Raw genomic sequence first — 19855 nt, forward strand, 5'->3', positions numbered from 1 at the left:
GGTCTTAGACTCATACTCTGGCCTACTGGTTAAGGTCTTAACTCTTACTCTGGCCTAACAGCTAAGGTCTTATTTCTTACTCTGGCCTAATAGCTAAGGTCTTAGACTCGTACTCTGGCCTAATGTTTATGGTCTTAATTCTTACACTGGCCTACTGGTTAAGGTCTTAAACCTTACTCTGGCCTAATAGCTAAGGTCTTAGACTCGTACTCTGGCCTACAGGTTAAGGTCTTAACTCTTACTCTGGCCTACTGGTTACGGTCTTAACTCTTACTCTGGCCCAATAGCTAAGGTCTTAGACTCATACTCTGGCCTACTGGTTAAGGTCTTAACTCTTACTCTGGCCTAATAGCTAAGGTCTTAACTCTTACTCTGGCCTAATAGCTAAGGTCTTAGACTCGTACTCTGGCCTAATAGTTAAGGTCTTAACTCTTACTTTGGCCTACTGGTTAAGGTCTTAACTCTTACTCTGGCCTACTGGCTAAGGTCTTAACTCTTACTCTGGCCTAATAGCTAAGGTCTTAGACTCGTACTCTGGCCTAATAGCTAAGGTCTTAGATTCATACTCTGGCCTACTGGTTAAGGTCTTAACTCTTACTCTGGCCTAATAGCTAAGGTCTTAACTCTTACTCTGGCCTACTGGTTAAGGTCTTAACTCTTACTCTGGCCTAATAGCTAAGGTCTTAGACTCGTGCTCTGGCCTAATAGCTAAGGTCTTAACTCTTACTCTGGCCTAATAGCTAAGGTCTTAGACTCGTACTCTGGCCTAATGGTTAAGGTCTTAACTCTTACTCTGGCCTACTGGTTAAGGTCTTATCTCTTAACCTGGCCTAATAGCTAAGGTCTTAGACTCGTACTCTGGCCTAATAGCTAAGGTCTTAGATTCATACTCCGGCCTACTGGTTAAGGTCTTAACTCCTACTCTGGCCTAATAGCTAAGGTCTTAACTCTTACTCTGGCCTACTGGTTAAGGTCTTAACTCTTACTCTGGCCTAATAGCTAAGGTCTTAGACTCGTGCTCTGGCCTAATAGCTAAGGTCTTAACTCTTACTGTGGCCTAATAGCTAAGGTCTTAGACTCGTACTCTGGCCTAATGGTTAAGGTCTTAACTCTTACTCTGGCCTACTGGTTAAGATCTTAACTCTTACTCTGGCCGAATAGCTTAGGTCTTAGACTCGTTCTCTGGCCTAATGGTTAAGGTCTTAACTCTTACTCTGGCCTACTGGTTAAGGTCTTAACTCTTACTCTGGCCTAATAGCTAAGGTCTTAACTCTTACTCTGGCCTAATAGCAAAGTTCTTAGACTCGTAATCTGGCCTAATGGTTAAGGTCTTAACTCTTACTCTGGCCTAATAGCTAAGGTCTTAACTCTTACTCTGGCCTAATAGCTAAGGTCTTAGACTCGTACTATGGCCTACAGGTTAAGGTCTTAACTCTTACTCTGGCCTAATGTTTAAGGTCTTAACTCTTACTCTGGCCTAATAGCTAAGGTCTTAGACTCGTACTCTGGCCTACTGGTTAAGGTCTTAACTCTTACTCTGGCCTAATAGCTAAGGTCTTAACTCTTACTCTGGCCTAATAGCTAAGGTCTTAGACTCGTACTCTGGCCTAATGGTTAAGGTCTTAACTCTTTCTCTGGCCTACTGGTTAAGGTCTTAACTCTTACTCTGGCCTACTGGTTAAGGTCTTAACTCTTACTCTGGCCTAATAGCTAAGGTCTTAACTCTTACTCTGGCCTAATAGCTAAGGTCTTAGACTCATACTCTGGCCTAATGGTTAAGGTCTTAACTCTTACTCTGGCCTAATAGCTAAGGTCTTAACTCTTACTCTGGCCTAACAGCTAAGGTCTTAGACTCGTACTCTGGCCTAATGGTTAAGGTCTTAACTCTTACTCTGGCCTAATAGCTAAGGTCTTAGACTTGTACTCTGGACTAATAGCTAAGGTCTTAGACTCGTACTCTGGCCTAATAGCTAAGGTCTTAACTCTTACTCTGGCCTAATAGCTAAGGTCTTAGACTCATACTCTGGCCTAATGGTTAAGGTCTTACCTCTTACTCTGGCCTACTGGTTAAGGTCGTAACTCTTACTCTGGCCTAATAGCTAAGGTCTTAGACTCGTACTCTGGCCTAATAGCTAAGGTCTTAGACTCGTACTCTGGCCTAATGGTTAAGGTCTTAACTCTTACTCTGGTCTACTGGTTCAGGTCTTAACTCTTACTCTGGCCTAATAGCTAAGGTCTTAGACTCGTACTCAGGCCTAATAGCTAAGGTCTTAGACTCATACTCTGGCCTACTGGTTAAGGTCTTAACTCTAACTCTGGCCTAATAGCTAAGGTCTTAGACTCGTACTCTGGCCTAATAGCTAAGGTCTTAGACTCGTACTCTGGCCTAATGGTTAAGGTCTTAACTCTAACTCTGGTCTACTGGTTAAGGTCCTAACTCTTACTCTGGCCTAATAGCTGAGGTCTTAGACTCGTACCATGGCCTAATAGCTAAGGTCTTAGACTCGTACTCTGTCCTAATGGGCAAGGTCTTAACTCGTACTCTGGCCTAATAGCTAAGGTCTTAACTCTTACTCTGGCCTAATAGCTAAGGTGTTAGACTCGTACTCTGGCCTAATGGTTAAGGTCTTAACTCTTACTCTGGCCTTATAGCTAAGGTCTTAGACTCGTACTATGGCCTAATGGTTAAGGTCTTAACTCTTACTCTGGCCTACTGGTTAAGGTCTTAACTCTTACTCTGGCCTAATAGCTAAGGTCTTAGACTCGTACTCTGACCTAATGGTTAAGGTCTTAACTTTTACTCTGGCCTAATAGCTAAGGTCTTAGACTCGCACTCTGGCCTAATAGCTAAGGTCTTAACTCTTACTCTGGCCTAATAGCTCAGGTCTTAGACTCGTACTCTGGCCTACTGTTTAAGGTCTTAACTCTTACTCTGGCCTACTGGTTAAGGTCTTAACTCTTACTCTGGCCTACTGGTTAATGTCTTAACTCTTACTCTGGCCTAATAGCTAAGGTCTTAGACTCATACTCTGGCCTACTGGTTAAGGTCTTAACTCTTACTCTGGCCTAACAGCTAAGGTCTTATTTCTTACTCTGGCCTAATAGCTAAGGTCTTAGACTCGTACTCTGGCCTAATGTTTATGGTCTTAATTCTTACACTGGCCTACTGGTTAAGGTCTTAAACCTTACTCTGGCCTAATAGCTAAGGTCTTAGACTCGTACTCTGGCCTACAGGTTAAGGTCTTAACTCTTACTCTGGCCTACTGGTTACGGTCTTAACTCTTACTCTGGCCTAATAGCTAAGGTCTTAGACTCATACTCTGGCCTACTGGTTAAGGTCTTAACTCTTACTCTGGCCTAATAGCTAAGGTCTTAACTCTTACTCTGGCCTAATAGCTAAGGTCTTAGACTCGTACTCTGGCCTAATAGTTAAGGTCTTAACTCTTACTCTGGCCTACTGGTTAAGGTCTTAACTCTAACTCTGGCCTACTGGCTAAGGTCTTAACTCTTACTCTGGCCTAATAGCTAAGGTCTTAGACTCGTACTCTGGCCTAATAGCTAAGGTCTTAGATTCATACTCTGGCCTACTGGTTAAGGTCTTAACTCTTACTCTGGCCTAATAGCTAAGGTCTTAACTCTTACTCTGGCCTACTGGTTAAGGTCTTAACTCTTACTCTGGCCTAATAGCTAAGGTCTTAGACTCGTGCTCTGGCCTAATAGCTAAGGTCTTAACTCTTACTCTGGCCTAATAGCTAAGGTCTTAGACTCGTACTCTGGCCTAATGGTTAAGGTCTTAACTCTTACTCTGGCCTACTGGTTAAGGTCTTAACTCTTAACCTGGCCTAATAGCTAAGGTCTTAGACTCGTACTCTGGCCTAATAGCTAAGGTCTTAGATTCATACTCCGGCCTACTGGTTAAGGTCTTAACTCCTACTCTGGCCTAATAGCTAAGGTCTTAACTCTTACTCTGGCCTACTGGTTAAGGTCTTAACTCTTACTCTGGCCTAATAGCTAAGGTCTTAGACTCGTGCTCTGGCCTAATAGCTAAGGTCTTAACTCTTACTGTGGCCTAATAGCTAAGGTCTTAGACTCGTACTCTGGCCTAATGGTTAAGGTCTTAACTCTTACTCTGGCCTACTGGTTAAGGTCTTAACTCTTACTCTGGCCTAATAGCTTAGGTCTTAGACTCGTTCTCTGGCCTAATGGTTAAGGTCTTAACTCTTACTCTGGCCTACTGGTTAAGGTCTTAACTCTTACTCTGGCCTAATAGCTAAGGTCTTAACTCTTACTCTGGCCTAATAGCAAAGTTCTTAGACTCGTAATCTGGCCTAATGGTTAAGGTCTTAACTCTTACTCTGGCCTAATAGCTAAGGTCTTAACTCTTACTCTGGCCTAATAGCTAAGGTCTTAGACTCGTACTATGGCCTACAGGTTAAGGTCTTAACTCTTACTCTGGCCTAATGTTTAAGGTCTTAACTCTTACTCTGGCCTAATAGCTAAGGTCTTAGACTCGTACTGTGGCCTACTGGTTAAGGTCTTAACTCTTACTCTGGCCTAATAGCTAAGGTCTTAACTCTTACTCTGGCCTAATAGCTAAGGTCTTAGACTCGTACTCTGGCCTAATGGTTAAGGTCTTAACTCTTTCTCTGGCCTACTGGTTAAGGTCTTAACTCTTACTCTGGCCTACTGGTTAAGGTCTTAACTCTTACTCTGGCCTAATAGCTAAGGTCATAACTCTTACTCTGGCCTAATAGCTAAGGTCTTAGACTCATACTCTGGCCTAATGGTTAAGGTCTTAACTCTTACTCTGGCCTAATAGCTAAGGTCTTAACTCTTACTCTGGCCTAACAGCTAAGGTCTTAGACTCGTACTCTGGCCTAATGGTTAAGGTCTTAACTCTTACTCTGGCCTAATAGCTAAGGTCTTAGACTTGTACTCTGGACTAATAGCTAAGGTCTTAGACTCGTACTCTGGCCTAATAGCTAAGGTCTTAACTCTTACTCTGGCCTAATAGCTAAGGTCTTAGACTCATACTCTGGCCTAATGGTTAAGGTCTTACCTCTTACTCTGGCCTACTGGTTAAGGTCGTAACTCTTACTCTGGCCTAATAGCTAAGGTCTTAGACTCGTACTCTGGCCTAATAGCTAAGGTCTTAGACTCGTACTCTGGCCTAATGGTTAAGGTCTTAACTCTTACTCTGGTCTACTGGTTCAGGTCTTAACTCTTACTCTGGCCTAATAGCTAAGGTCTTAGACTCGTACTCAGGCCTAATAGCTAAGGTCTTAGACTCATACTCTGGCCTACTGGTTAAGGTCTTATCTCTAACTCTGGCCTAATAGCTAAGGTCTTAGACTCGTACTCTGGCCTAATAGCTAAGGTCTTAGACTCGTACTCTGGCCTAATGGTTAAGGTCTTAACTCTAACTCTGGTCTACTGGTTAAGGTCCTAACTCTTACTCTGGCCTAATAGCTGAGGTCTTAGACTCGTACCATGGCCTAATAGCTAAGGTCTTAGACTCGTACTCTGGCCTACATGTTGAGGTCTTAACTCTTACTCTGGCCTACTGGTTAAGGTCTTAACTCTTACTCTGGCCTAATAGCTAAGGTCTTAGACTCGTACTCTGGCCTAATGGTTAAGGTCTTAACTCTTACTCTGGTCTACTGGTTAAGGTCTTAACTCTTACTCTGGCCTAATAGCTAAGGTCTTAGACTCGTACTCTGGCCTAATAGCTAAGGTCTTAACTCTTACTCTGGCCTAATAGCTAAGGTCTTAGACTCATTCTCTGGCCTAATGGTTAAGGTCTTAACTCTTACTCTGGCCTACTGGTTAAGGTCGTAACTCTTACTCTGGCCTAATAGCTAAGGTCTTAGACTCGTACTCTGGCCTAATAGCTAAGGTCTTAACTCTTACTCTGGCCTAATAGCTAAGGTCTTAGACTCATTCTCTGGCCTAATGGTTAAGGTCTTAACTCTTACTCTGGCCTACTGGTTAAGGTCGTAACTCTTACTCTGGCCTAATAGCTAAGGTCTTAGACTCGTACTCTGGCATAATGGTTAAGGTCTTAACTCTTACTCTGGTCTACTGGTTAAGGTCTTAACTCTTACTCTGGCCTAATAGCTAAGGTCTTAGACTCGTGCTCTGGCCTACTAGCTAAGGTCTTAGACTCATACTCTGGCCTACTGGTTAAGGTCTTAACTCTAACTCTGGCCTAATAGCTGAGGTCTTAGACTCGTACCCTGGCCTAATAGCTAAGTTCTTAGACTCGTACTCTGGCCTACAGGTTGAGGTCTTAACTCTTACTCTGGCCTACTGGTTAAGGTCTTAACTCTTACTCTGGCCTAATAGCTAAGGTCTTAGACTCGTACTCTGGCCCACTGGTTAAGGTCTTAACGCTTACTCTGGCCTAACAGCTAAGGTCTTATTTCTTACTCTGGCCTAATAGCTAAGGTTTTAGACTCGCACTCTGGCCTAATGTTTATGGTCTTAACTCTTACACTGGCCTACTGGTTAAGGTCTTAACCCTTACTCTGGCCTAATAGCTAAGGTCTTAGACTCGTACTCTGGCCTACAGGTTAAGGTCTTAACTCTTACTATGGCCTAATAGCTAAGGTCTTAACTCTTACTCTGGCCTAATAGATAAGGTCTTAGACTCGTACTCTGGCCAAATAGTTAAGGTCTTAACTCTTACTCTGGCCTACTGGTTAAGGTCTTAACTCTTACTCTGGCCTAATAGCTAAGGTCTTAGACTCGTACTCTGGCCTAATAGCTAAGGTCTTAGATTCGTACTCTGGCCTACTGGTTAAGGTCTTAACTCTTACTCTGGCCTAACAGCTAAGGTCTTAACTCTTACTTTGGCCTACTGGTTAAGGTCTTAACTCTTACTCTGGCCTAATAGCTAAGGTCTTAGACTCGTGCTCTGGCCTAATAGCTAAGGTCTTGACACGTACTCTGGCCTAATAGCTAAGGTCTTAGACTCATACTCTGGCCTAATGGTTAAGGTCTTAACTCTTACTCTGGCCTACTGGTTAAGGTCTTAACTCTTACTCTGGCCTAATAGCTAAGGTCTTAGACTCGTACTCTGGCCTAATGGTTAAGGTCTTAACTCTTACTCTGGCCTACTGGTTAAGGTCTTAACTCTTACTCTGGCCTAATAGCTAAGGTCTTAACTCTTACTCTGGCCTAATAGCAAAGTTCTTAGACTCGTAATCTGGCCTAATGGTTAAGGTCTTAACTCTTACTCTGGCCTAATAGCTAAGGTCTTAACTCTTACTCTGGCCTAATAGCTAAGGTCTTAGACTCGTACTATGGCCTACAGGTTAAGGTCTTAACTCTTACTCTGGCCTAATGTTTAAGGTCTTAACTCTTACTCTGGCCTAATAGCTAAGGTCTTAGACTCGTACTCTGGCCTACTGGTTAAGGTCTTAACTCTTACTCTGGCCTAATAGCTAAGGTCTTAACTCTTACTCTGGCCTAAAAGCTAAGGTCTTAGACTCGTACTCTGGCCTAATGGTTAAGGTCTTAACTCTTTCTCTGGCCTACTGGTTAAGGTCTTAACTCTTACTCTGGCCTACTGGTTAAGGTCTTAACTCTTACTCTGGCCTAATAGCTAAGGTCTTAACTCTTACTCTGGCCTAATAGCTAAGGTCTTAGACTCATACTCTGGCCTAATGGTTAAGGTCTTAACTCTTACTCTGGCCTAATAGCTAAGGTCTTAACTCTTACTCTGGCCTAACAGCTAAGGTCTTAGACTCGTACTCTGGCCTAATGGTTAAGGTCTTAACTCTTACTCTGGCCTAATAGCTAAGGTCTTAGACTTGTACTCTGGACTAATGTTTATGGTCTTAACTCTTACACTGGCCTACTGGTTAAGGTCTTAACCCTTACTCTGGCCTAATAGCTAAGGTCTTAGACTCGTACTCTGGCCTACAGGTTAGGTCTTAACTCTTACTATGGCCTAATAGCTAAGGTCTTAACTCTTACTCTGGCCTAATAGATAAGGTCTTAGACTCGTACTCTGGCCAAATAGTTAAGGTCTTAACTCTTACTCTGGCCTACTGGTTGAGGTCTTAACTCTTACTCTGGCCTAATAGCTAAGGTCTTAGACTCGTACTCTGGCCTAATAGCTAAGGTCTTAGATTCGTACTCTGGCCTACTGGTTAAGGTCTTAACTCTTACTCTGGCCTAACAGCTAAGGTCTTAACTCTTACTTTGGCCTACTGGTTAAGGTCTTAACTCTTACTCTGGCCTAATAGCTAAGGTCTTAGACTCGTGCTCTGGCCTAATAGCTAAGGTCTTAACACGTACTCTGGCCTAATAGCTAAGGTCTTAGACTCATACTCTGGCCTAATGGTTAAGGTCTTAACTCTTACTCTGGCCTACTGGTTAAGGTCTTAACTCTTACTCTGGCCTAATAGCTAAGGTCTTAGACTCGTACTCTGGCCTAATGGTTAAGGTCTTAACTCTTACTCTGGCCTACTGGTTAAGGTCTTAACTCTTACTCTGGCCTAATAGCTAAGGTCTTAACTCTTACTCTGGCCTAATAGCAAAGTTCTTAGACTCGTAATCTGGCCTAATGGTTAAGGTCTTAACTCTTACTCTGGCCTAATAGCTAAGGTCTTAACTCTTACTCTGGCCTAATAGCTAAGGTCTTAGACTCGTACTATGGCCTACAGGTTAAGGTCTTAACTCTTACTCTGGCCTAATGTTTAAGGTCTTAACTCTTACTCTGGCCTAATAGCTAAGGTCTTAGACTCGTACTCTGGCCTACTGGTTAAGGTCTTAACTCTTACTCTGGCCTAATAGCTAAGGTCTTAACTCTTACTCTGGCCTAATAGCTAAGGTCTTAGACTCGTACTCTGGCCTAATGGTTAAGGTCTTAACTCTTTCTCTGGCCTACTGGTTAAGGTCTTAACTCTTACTCTGGCCTACTGGTTAAGGTCTTAACTCTTACTCTGGCCTAATAGCTAAGGTCTTAACTCTTACTCTGGCCTAATAGCTAAGGTCTTAGACTCATACTCTGGCCTAATGGTTAAGGTCTTAACTCTTACTCTGGCCTAATAGCTAAGGTCTTAACTCTTACTCTGGCCTAACAGCTAAGGTCTTAGACTCGTACTCTGGCCTAATGGTTAAGGTCTTAACTCTTACTCTGGCCTAATAGCTAAGGTCTTAGACTTGTACTCTGGACTAATAGCTAAGGTCTTAGACTCGTACTCTGGCCTAATAGCTAAGGTCTTAACTCTTACTCTGGCCTAATAGCTAAGGTCTTAGACTCATACTCTGGCCTAATGGTTAAGGTCTTACCTCTTACTCTGGCCTACTGGTTAAGGTCGTAACTCTTACTCTGGCCTAATAGCTAAGGTCTTAGACTCGTACTCTGGCCTAATAGCTAAGGTCTTAGACTCGTACTCTGGCCTAATGGTTAAGGTCTTAACTCTTACTCTGGTCTACTGGTTCAGGTCTTAACTCTTACTCTGGCCTAATAGCTAAGGTCTTAGACTCATACTCAGGCCTAATAGCTAAGGTCTTAGACTCATACTCTGGCCTACTGGTTAAGGTCTTAACTCTAACTCTGGCCTAATAGCTAAGGTCTTAGACTCGTACTCTGGCCTAATAGCTAAGGTCTTAGACTCGTACTCTGGCCTAATGGTTAAGGTCTTAACTCTAACTCTGGTCTACTGGTTAAGGTCCTAACTCTTACTCTGGCCTAATAGCTGAGGTCTTAGACTCGTACCATGGCCTAATAGCTAAGGTCTTAGACTCGTACTCTGGCCTACATGTTGAGGTCTTAACTCTTACTCTGGCCTACTGGTTAAGGTCTTAACTCTTACTCTGGCCTAATAGCTAAGGTCTTAGACTCGTACTCTGGCCTAATGGTTAAGGTCTTAACTCTTACTCTGGCCTACTGGTTAAGGTCTTAACTCTTAACCTGGCCTAATAGCTAAGGTCTTAGACTCGTACTCTGGCCTAATAGCTAAGGTCTTAGATTCATACTCCGGCCTACTGGTTAAGGTCTTAACTCCTACTCTGGCCTAATAGCTAAGGTCTTAACTCTTACTCTGGCCTACTGGTTAAGGTCTTAACTCTTACTCTGGCCTAATAGCTAAGGTCTTAGACTCGTGCTCTGGCCTAATAGCTAAGGTCTTAACTCTTACTGTGGCCTAATAGCTAAGGTCTTAGACTCGTACTCTGGCCTAATGGTTAAGGTCTTAACTCTTACTCTGGCCTACTGGTTAAGGTCTTAACTCTTACTCTGGCCTAATAGCTTAGGTCTTAGACTCGTTCTCTGGCCTAATGGTTAAGGTCTTAACTCTTACTCTGGCCTACTGGTTAAGGTCTTAACTCTTACTCTGGCCTAATAGCTAAGGTCTTAACTCTTACTCTGGCCTAATAGCAAAGTTCTTAGACTCGTAATCTGGCCTAATGGTTAAGGTCTTAACTCTTACTCTGGCCTAATAGCTAAGGTCTTAACTCTTACTCTGGCCTAATAGCTAAGGTCTTAGACTCGTACTATGGCCTACAGGTTAAGGTCTTAACTCTTACTCTGGCCTAATGTTTAAGGTCTTAACTCTTACTCTGGCCTAATAGCTAAGGTCTTAGACTCGTACTGTGGCCTACTGGTTAAGGTCTTAACTCTTACTCTGGCCTAATAGCTAAGGTCTTAACTCTTACTCTGGCCTAATAGCTAAGGTCTTAGACTCGTACTCTGGCCTAATGGTTAAGGTCTTAACTCTTTCTCTGGCCTACTGGTTAAGGTCTTAACTCTTACTCTGGCCTACTGGTTAAGGTCTTAACTCTTACTCTGGCCTAATAGCTAAGGTCATAACTCTTACTCTGGCCTAATAGCTAAGGTCTTAGACTCATACTCTGGCCTAATGGTTAAGGTCTTAACTCTTACTCTGGCCTAATAGCTAAGGTCTTAACTCTTACTCTGGCCTAACAGCTAAGGTCTTAGACTCGTACTCTGGCCTAATGGTTAAGGTCTTAACTCTTACTCTGGCCTAATAGCTAAGGTCTTAGACTTGTACTCTGGACTAATAGCTAAGGTCTTAGACTCGTACTCTGGCCTAATAGCTAAGGTCTTAACTCTTACTCTGGCCTAATAGCTAAGGTCTTAGACTCATACTCTGGCCTAATGGTTAAGGTCTTACCTCTTACTCTGGCCTACTGGTTAAGGTCGTAACTCTTACTCTGGCCTAATAGCTAAGGTCTTAGACTCGTACTCTGGCCTAATAGCTAAGGTCTTAGACTCGTACTCTGGCCTAATGGTTAAGGTCTTAACTCTTACTCTGGTCTACTGGTTCAGGTCTTAACTCTTACTCTGGCCTAATAGCTAAGGTCTTAGACTCGTACTCAGGCCTAATAGCTAAGGTCTTAGACTCATACTCTGGCCTACTGGTTAAGGTCTTATCTCTAACTCTGGCCTAATAGCTAAGGTCTTAGACTCGTACTCTGGCCTAATAGCTAAGGTCTTAGACTCGTACTCTGGCCTAATGGTTAAGGTCTTAACTCTAACTCTGGTCTACTGGTTAAGGTCCTAACTCTTACTCTGGCCTAATAGCTGAGGTCTTAGACTCGTACCATGGCCTAATAGCTAAGGTCTTAGACTCGTACTCTGGCCTACATGTTGAGGTCTTAACTCTTACTCTGGCCTACTGGTTAAGGTCTTAACTCTTACTCTGGCCTAATAGCTAAGGTCTTAGACTCGTACTCTGGCCTAATGGTTAAGGTCTTAACTCTTACTCTGGTCTACTGGTTAAGGTCTTAACTCTTACTCTGGCCTAATAGCTAAGGTCTTAGACTCGTACTCTGGCCTAATAGCTAAGGTCTTAACTCTTACTCTGGCCTAATAGCTAAGGTCTTAGACTCATTCTCTGGCCTAATGGTTAAGGTCTTAACTCTTACTCTGGCCTACTGGTTAAGGTCGTAACTCTTACTCTGGCCTAATAGCTAAGGTCTTAGACTCGTACTCTGGCCTAATAGCTAAGGTCTTAACTCTTACTCTGGCCTAATAGCTAAGGTCTTAGACTCATTCTCTGGCCTAATGGTTAAGGTCTTAACTCTTACTCTGGCCTACTGGTTAAGGTCGTAACTCTTACTCTGGCCTAATAGCTAAGGTCTTAGACTCGTACTCTGGCATAATGGTTAAGGTCTTAACTCTTACTCTGGTCTACTGGTTAAGGTCTTAACTCTTACTCTGGCCTAATAGCTAAGGTCTTAGACTCGTGCTCTGGCCTACTAGCTAAGGTCTTAGACTCATACTCTGGCCTACTGGTTAAGGTCTTAACTCTAACTCTGGCCTAATAGCTGAGGTCTTAGACTCGTACCCTGGCCTAATAGCTAAGTTCTTAGACTCGTACTCTGGCCTACAGGTTGAGGTCTTAACTCTTACTCTGGCCTACTGGTTAAGGTCTTAACTCTTACTCTGGCCTAATAGCTAAGGTCTTAGACTCGTACTCTGGCCCACTGGTTAAGGTCTTAACGCTTACTCTGGCCTAACAGCTAAGGTCTTATTTCTTACTCTGGCCTAATAGCTAAGGTTTTAGACTCGCACTCTGGCCTAATGTTTATGGTCTTAACTCTTACACTGGCCTACTGGTTAAGGTCTTAACCCTTACTCTGGCCTAATAGCTAAGGTCTTAGACTCGTACTCTGGCCTACAGGTTAAGGTCTTAACTCTTACTATGGCCTAATAGCTAAGGTCTTAACTCTTACTCTGGCCTAATAGATAAGGTCTTAGACTCGTACTCTGGCCAAATAGTTAAGGTCTTAACTCTTACTCTGGCCTACTGGTTAAGGTCTTAACTCTTACTCTGGCCTAATAGCTAAGGTCTTAGACTCGTACTCTGGCCTAATAGCTAAGGTCTTAGATTCGTACTCTGGCCTACTGGTTAAGGTCTTAACTCTTACTCTGGCCTAACAGCTAAGGTCTTAACTCTTACTTTGGCCTACTGGTTAAGGTCTTAACTCTTACTCTGGCCTAATAGCTAAGGTCTTAGACTCGTGCTCTGGCCTAATAGCTAAGGTCTTGACACGTACTCTGGCCTAATAGCTAAGGTCTTAGACTCATACTCTGGCCTAATGGTTAAGGTCTTAACTCTTACTCTGGCCTACTGGTTAAGGTCTTAACTCTTACTCTGGCCTAATAGCTAAGGTCTTAGACTCGTACTCTGGCCTAATGGTTAAGGTCTTAACTCTTACTCTGGCCTACTGGTTAAGGTCTTAACTCTTACTCTGGCCTAATAGCTAAGGTCTTAACTCTTACTCTGGCCTAATAGCAAAGTTCTTAGACTCGTAATCTGGCCTAATGGTTAAGGTCTTAACTCTTACTCTGGCCTAATAGCTAAGGTCTTAACTCTTACTCTGGCCTAATAGCTAAGGTCTTAGACTCGTACTATGGCCTACAGGTTAAGGTCTTAACTCTTACTCTGGCCTAATGTTTAAGGTCTTAACTCTTACTCTGGCCTAATAGCTAAGGTCTTAGACTCGTACTCTGGCCTACTGGTTAAGGTCTTAACTCTTACTCTGGCCTAATAGCTAAGGTCTTAACTCTTACTCTGGCCTAAAAGCTAAGGTCTTAGACTCGTACTCTGGCCTAATGGTTAAGGTCTTAACTCTTTCTCTGGCCTACTGGTTAAGGTCTTAACTCTTACTCTGGCCTACTGGTTAAGGTCTTAACTCTTACTCTGGCCTAATAGCTAAGGTCTTAACTCTTACTCTGGCCTAATAGCTAAGGTCTTAGACTCATACTCTGGCCTAATGGTTAAGGTCTTAACTCTTACTCTGGCCTAATAGCTAAGGTCTTAACTCTTACTCTGGCCTAACAGCTAAGGTCTTAGACTCGTACTCTGGCCTAATGGTTAAGGTCTTAACTCTTACTCTGGCCTAATAGCTAAGGTCTTAGACTTGTACTCTGGACTAATGTTTATGGTCTTAACTCTTACACTGGCCTACTGGTTAAGGTCTTAACCCTTACTCTGGCCTAATAGCTAAGGTCTTAGACTCGTACTCTGGCCTACAGGTTAGGTCTTAACTCTTACTATGGCCTAATAGCTAAGGTCTTAACTCTTACTCTGGCCTAATAGATAAGGTCTTAGACTCGTACTCTGGCCAAATAGTTAAGGTCTTAACTCTTACTCTGGCCTACTGGTTGAGGTCTTAACTCTTACTCTGGCCTAATAGCTAAGGTCTTAGACTCGTACTCTGGCCTAATAGCTAAGGTCTTAGATTCGTACTCTGGCCTACTGGTTAAGGTCTTAACTCTTACTCTGGCCTAACAGCTAAGGTCTTAACTCTTACTTTGGCCTACTGGTTAAGGTCTTAACTCTTACTCTGGCCTAATAGCTAAGGTCTTAGACTCGTGCTCTGGCCTAATAGCTAAGGTCTTAACACGTACTCTGGCCTAATAGCTAAGGTCTTAGACTCATACTCTGGCCTAATGGTTAAGGTCTTAACTCTTAGTCTGGCCTACTGGTTAAGGTCTTAACTCTTACTCTGGCCTAATAGCTAAGGTCTTAGACTCGTACTCTGGCCTAATGGTTAAGGTCTTAACTCTTACTCTGGCCTACTCGTTAAGGTCTTAACTCTTACTCTGGCCTAATAGCTAAGGTCTTAACTCTTACTCTGGCCTAATAGCAAAGTTCTTAGACTCGTAATCTGGCCTAATGGTTAAGGTCTTAACTCTTACTCTGGCCTAATAGCTAAGGTCTTAACTCTTACTCTGGCCTAATAGCTAAGGTCTTAGACTCGTACTATGGCCTACAGGTTAAGGTCTTAACTCTTACTCTGGCCTAATGTTTAAGGTCTTAACTCTTACTCTGGCCTAATAGCTAAGGTCTTAGACTCGTACTCTGGCCTACTGGTTAAGGTCTTAACTCTTACTCTGGCCTAATAGCTAAGGTCTTAACTCTTACTCTGGCCTAATAGCTAAGGTCTTAGACTCGTACTCTGGCCTAATGGTTAAGGTCTTAACTCTTTCTCTGGCCTACTGGTTAAGGTCTTAACTCTTACTCTGGCCTACTGGTTAAGGTCTTAACTCTTACTCTGGCCTAATAGCTAAGGTCTTAACTCTTACTCTGGCCTAATAGCTAAGGTCTTAGACTCATACTCTGGCCTAATGGTTAAGGTCTTAACTCTTACTCTGGCCTAATAGCTAAGGTCTTAACTCTTACTCTGGCCTAACAGCTAAGGTCTTAGACTCGTACTCTGGCCTAATGGTTAAGGTCTTAACTCTTACTCTGGCCTAATAGCTAAGGTCTTAGACTTGTACTCTGGACTAATAGCTAAGGTCTTAGACTCGTACTCTGGCCTAATAGCTAAGGTCTTAACTCTTACTCTGGCCTAATAGCTAAGGTCTTAGACTCATACTCTGGCCTAATGGTTAAGGTCTTACCTCTTACTCTGGCCTACTGGTTAAGGTCGTAACTCTTACTCTGGCCTAATAGCTAAGGTCTTAGACTCGTACTCTGGCCTAATAGCTAAGGTCTTAGACTCGTACTCTGGCCTAATGGTTAAGGTCTTAACTCTTACTCTGGTCTACTGGTTCAGGTCTTAACTCTTACTCTGGCCTAATAGCTAAGGTCTTAGACTCATACTCAGGCCTAATAGCTAAGGTCTTAGACTCATACTCTGGCCTACTGGTTAAGGTCTTAACTCTAACTCTGGCCTAATAGCTAAGGTCTTAGACTCGTACTCTGGCCTAATAGCTAAGGTCTTAGACTCGTACTCTGGCCTAATGGTTAAGGTCTTAACTCTAACTCTGGTCTACTGGTTAAGGTCCTAACTCTTACTCTGGCCTAATAGCTGAGGTCTTAGACTCGTACCATGGCCTAATAGCTAAGGTCTTAGACTCGTACTCTGGCCTACATGTTGAGGTCTTAACTCTTACTCTGGCCTACTGGTTAAGGTCTTAACTCTTACTCTGGCCTAATAGCTAAGGTCTTAGACTCGTACTCTGGCCTAATGGTTAAGGTCTTAACTCTTACTCTGGTCTACTGGTTAAGATCTTAACTCTTACTCTGGCCTAATAGCTAAGGTCTTAGACTCGTACTCTGGCCTAATAGCTAAGGTCTTAACTCTTACTCTGGCCTAATAGCTAAGGTCTTAGACTCATTCTCTGGCCTAATGGTTAAGGTCTTAACTCTTACTCTGGCCTACTGGTTAAGGTCGTAACTCTTACTCTGGCCTAATAGCTAAGGTCTTAGACTCGTACTCTGGCATAATGGTTAAGGTCTTAACTCTTACTCTGGCCTACTGGTTAAGGTCGTAACTCTTACTCTGGCCTAATAGCTAAGGTCTTAGACGCGTGCTCTGGCCTACTAGCTAAGGTCTTAGACTCATACTCTGGCCTACTGGTTAAGGTCTTAACTCTAACTCTGGCCTAATAGCTGAGGTCTTAGACTCGTACCCTGGCCTAATAGCTAAGTTCTTAGACTCGTACTCTGGCCTACAGGTTGAGGTCTTAACTCTTACTCTGGCCTACTGGTTAAGGTCTTAACTCTTACTCTGGCCTAATAGCTAAGGTCTTAGACTCGTACTCTGGCCCACTGGTTAAGGTCTTAACTCTTACTCTGGCCTAACAGCTAAGGTCTTATTTCTTACTCTGGCCTAATAGCTAAGGTTTTAGACTCGCACTCTGGCCTAATGTTTATGGTCTTAACTCTTACACTGGCCTACTGGTTAAGGTCTTAACCCTTACTCTGGCCTAATAGCTAAGGTCTTAGACTCGTACTCTGGCCTACAGGTTAAGGTCTTAACTCTTACTATGGCCAAATAGTTAAGGTCTTAACTCTTACTCTGGCCTACTGGTTAAGGTCTTAACTCTTACTCTGGCCTAATAGCTAAGGTCTTAGACTCGTACTCTGGCCTAATAGCTAAGGTCTTAGATTCGTACTCTGGCCTACTGGTTAAGGTCTTAACTCTTACTCTGGCCTAACAGCTAAGGTCTTAACTCTTACTTTGGCCTACTGGTTAAGGTCTTAACTCTTACTCTGGCCTAATAGCTAAGGTCTTAGACTCGTGCTCTGGCCTAATAGCTAAGGTCTTAACACTTACTCTGGCCTAATAGCTAAGGTCTTAGACTCATACTCTGGCCTAATGGTTAAGGTCTTAACTCTTACTCTGGCCTACTGGTTAAGGTCTTAACTCTTACTCTGGCCTAATAGCTAAGGTCTTAGACTCGTACTCTGGCCTAATGGTTAAGGTCTTAACTCTTACTCTGGCCTACTGGTTAAGGTCTTAACTCTTACTCTGGCCTAATAGCTAAGGTGTTAACTCTTACTCTGGCCTAATAGCAAAGGTCTTAGACTCGTAATCTGGCCTAATGGTTAAGGTCTTAACTCTTACTCTGGCCTAATAGCTAAGGTCTTAACTCTTACTCTGGCATAATAGCTAAGGTCTTAGACTCGTACTATTGCCTACAGGTTAAGGTCTTAACTCTTACTCTGGCCTAATGTTTAAGGTCTTAACTCTTACTCTGGCCTAATAGCTAAGGTCTTAGACTCGTACTCTGGCCTACTGGTTAAGGTCTTAACTCTTACTCTGGCCTAATAGCTAAGGTCTTAACTCTTACTCTGGCCTAATAGCTAAGGTCTTAGACTCGTACTCTGGCCTAATGGTTAAGGTCTTAACTCTTTCTCTGGCCTACTGGTTAAGGTCTTAACTCTTACTCTGGCCAAATGGTTAAGGTCTTAACTCTTACTCTGGCCTAATAGCTAAGGTCTTAGACTCGTACTCTGGCCTAATAGCTAAGTTCTTAGACTCGTACTCTAGCCTAATAGCTAAGGTCTTAGACTTGTACTCTGGCCTAATGGTTAAGGTCTTAACTCTTACTCTGGCCTAATAGCTAAGGTCTTAACTCTTACTCTGGCCTAATAGCTAAAGTCTTAGACTCGTACTCTGGCCTAATGGTTAAGGTCTTAACTCTTACTCTGGCCTAATAGCTAAGGTCTTAGACTCTTACTATGGCCTAATGGTTAAGGTCTTAACTCTTTCTCTGGCCTACTGGTTAAGGTCTTAACTCTTACTCTGGCCTACTGGTTAAGGTCTTAACTCTTAATCTGGCCTAATAGCTAAGGTCTTAACTCTTACTCTGGCCTAATAGCTAAGGTCTTAGACTCATACTCTGGCCTAATGGTTAAGGTCTTAACTCTTACTCTGGCCTAATAGCTAAGGTCTTAACTCTTACTCTGGCCTAACAGCTAAGGTCTTAGACTCGTACTCTGGCCTAATGGTTAAGGTCTTAACTCTTACTCTGGCCTAATAGCTAAGGTCTTAGACTTGTACTCTGGACTAATAGCTAAGGTCTTAGACTCGTACTCTGGCCTAATAGCTAAGGTCTTAGACTTGTACTCTGGCCTAATGGTTAAGGTCTTAACTCTTACTCTGGCCTAATAGCTAAGGTCTTAACTCTTACTCAGGCCTAATAGCTAAGGTATTAGACTCGTACTCTGGCCTAATGGTTAAGGTCTTAACTCTTACTCTGGCCTAATAGCTAAGGTGTTAACTCTTACTCTGGCCTAATAGCAAAGGTCTTAGACTCGTAATCTGGCCTAATGGTTAAGGTCTTAACTCTTACTCTGGCCTAATAGCTAAGGTCTTAACTCTTACTCTGGCATAATAGCTAAGGTCTTAGACTTGTACTCTGGACTAATAGCTAAGGTCTTAGACTCGTACTCTGGCCTAATAGCTAAGGTCTTAGACTTGTACTCTGGCCTAATGGTTAAGGTCTTAACTCTTACTCTGGCCTAATAGCTAAGGTCTTAACTCTTACTCAGGCCTAATAGCTAAGGTATTAGACTCGTACTCTGGCCTAATGGTTAAGGTCTTAACTCTTACTCTGGCCTAATGTTTAAGGTCTTAACTCTTACTCTGGCCTAATAGCTAAGGTCTTAGACTCGTACTCTGGCCTACTGGTTAAGGTCTTAACTCTTACTCTGGCCTAATAGCTAAGGTCTTAACTCTTACTCTGGCCTAATATCTAAGGTCTTAGACTCGTACTCTGGCCTAATGGTTAAGGTCTTAACTCTTTCTCTGGCCTACTGGTTAAGGTCTTAACTCTTACTCTGGCCTAATGGTTAAGGTCTTAACTCTTACTCTGGCCTAATAGCTAAGGTCTTAGACTCGTACTCTGGCCTAATAGCTAAGTTCTTAGACTCGTACTCTAGCCTAATAGCTAAGGTCTTAGACTTGTACTCTGGCCTAATGGTTAAGGTCTTAACTCTTACTCTGGCCTAATAGCTAAGGTCTTAACTCTTACTCTGGCCTAATAGCTAAGGTCTTAGACTCATACTCTGGCCTAATGGTTAAGGTCTTAACTCTTACTCTGGCCTAATAGCTAAGGTCTTAGACTCTTACTATGGCCTAATGGTTAAGGTCTTAACTCTTACTCTGGCCTACTGGTTAAGGTCTTAATTCTTACTCTGGCCTAATAGCTAAGGTCTTAGACTCGTACTCTGGCCTAATGGTTAAGGTCTTAACTCTTTCTCTGGCCTACTGGTTAAGGTCTTAACTCTTACTCTGGCCTACTGGTTAAGGTATTAACTCTTAATCTGGCCTAATAGCTAAGGTCTTAACTCTTACTCTGGCCTAATAGCTAAGGTCTTAGACTCATACTCTGGCCTAATGGTTAAGGTCTTAACTCTTACTCTGGCCTAATAGCTAAGGTCTTAACTCTTACTCTGGCCTAACAGCTAAGGTCTTAGACTCGTACTCTGGCCTAATGGTTAAGGTCTTAACTCTTACTCTGGCCTAATAGCTAAGGTCTTAGATTTGTACTCTGGACTAATAGCTAAGGTCTTAGACTCGTACTCTGGCCTAATAGCTAAGGTCTTAGACTTGTACTCTGGCCTAATGGTTAAGG

The sequence above is a fragment of the Triturus cristatus genome, chromosome 1_2 (assembly GCF_964204655.1).
Source record: "Triturus cristatus chromosome 1_2, aTriCri1.1, whole genome shotgun sequence".
NCBI classification, from domain to species: domain Eukaryota; kingdom Metazoa; phylum Chordata; class Amphibia; order Caudata; family Salamandridae; genus Triturus; species Triturus cristatus.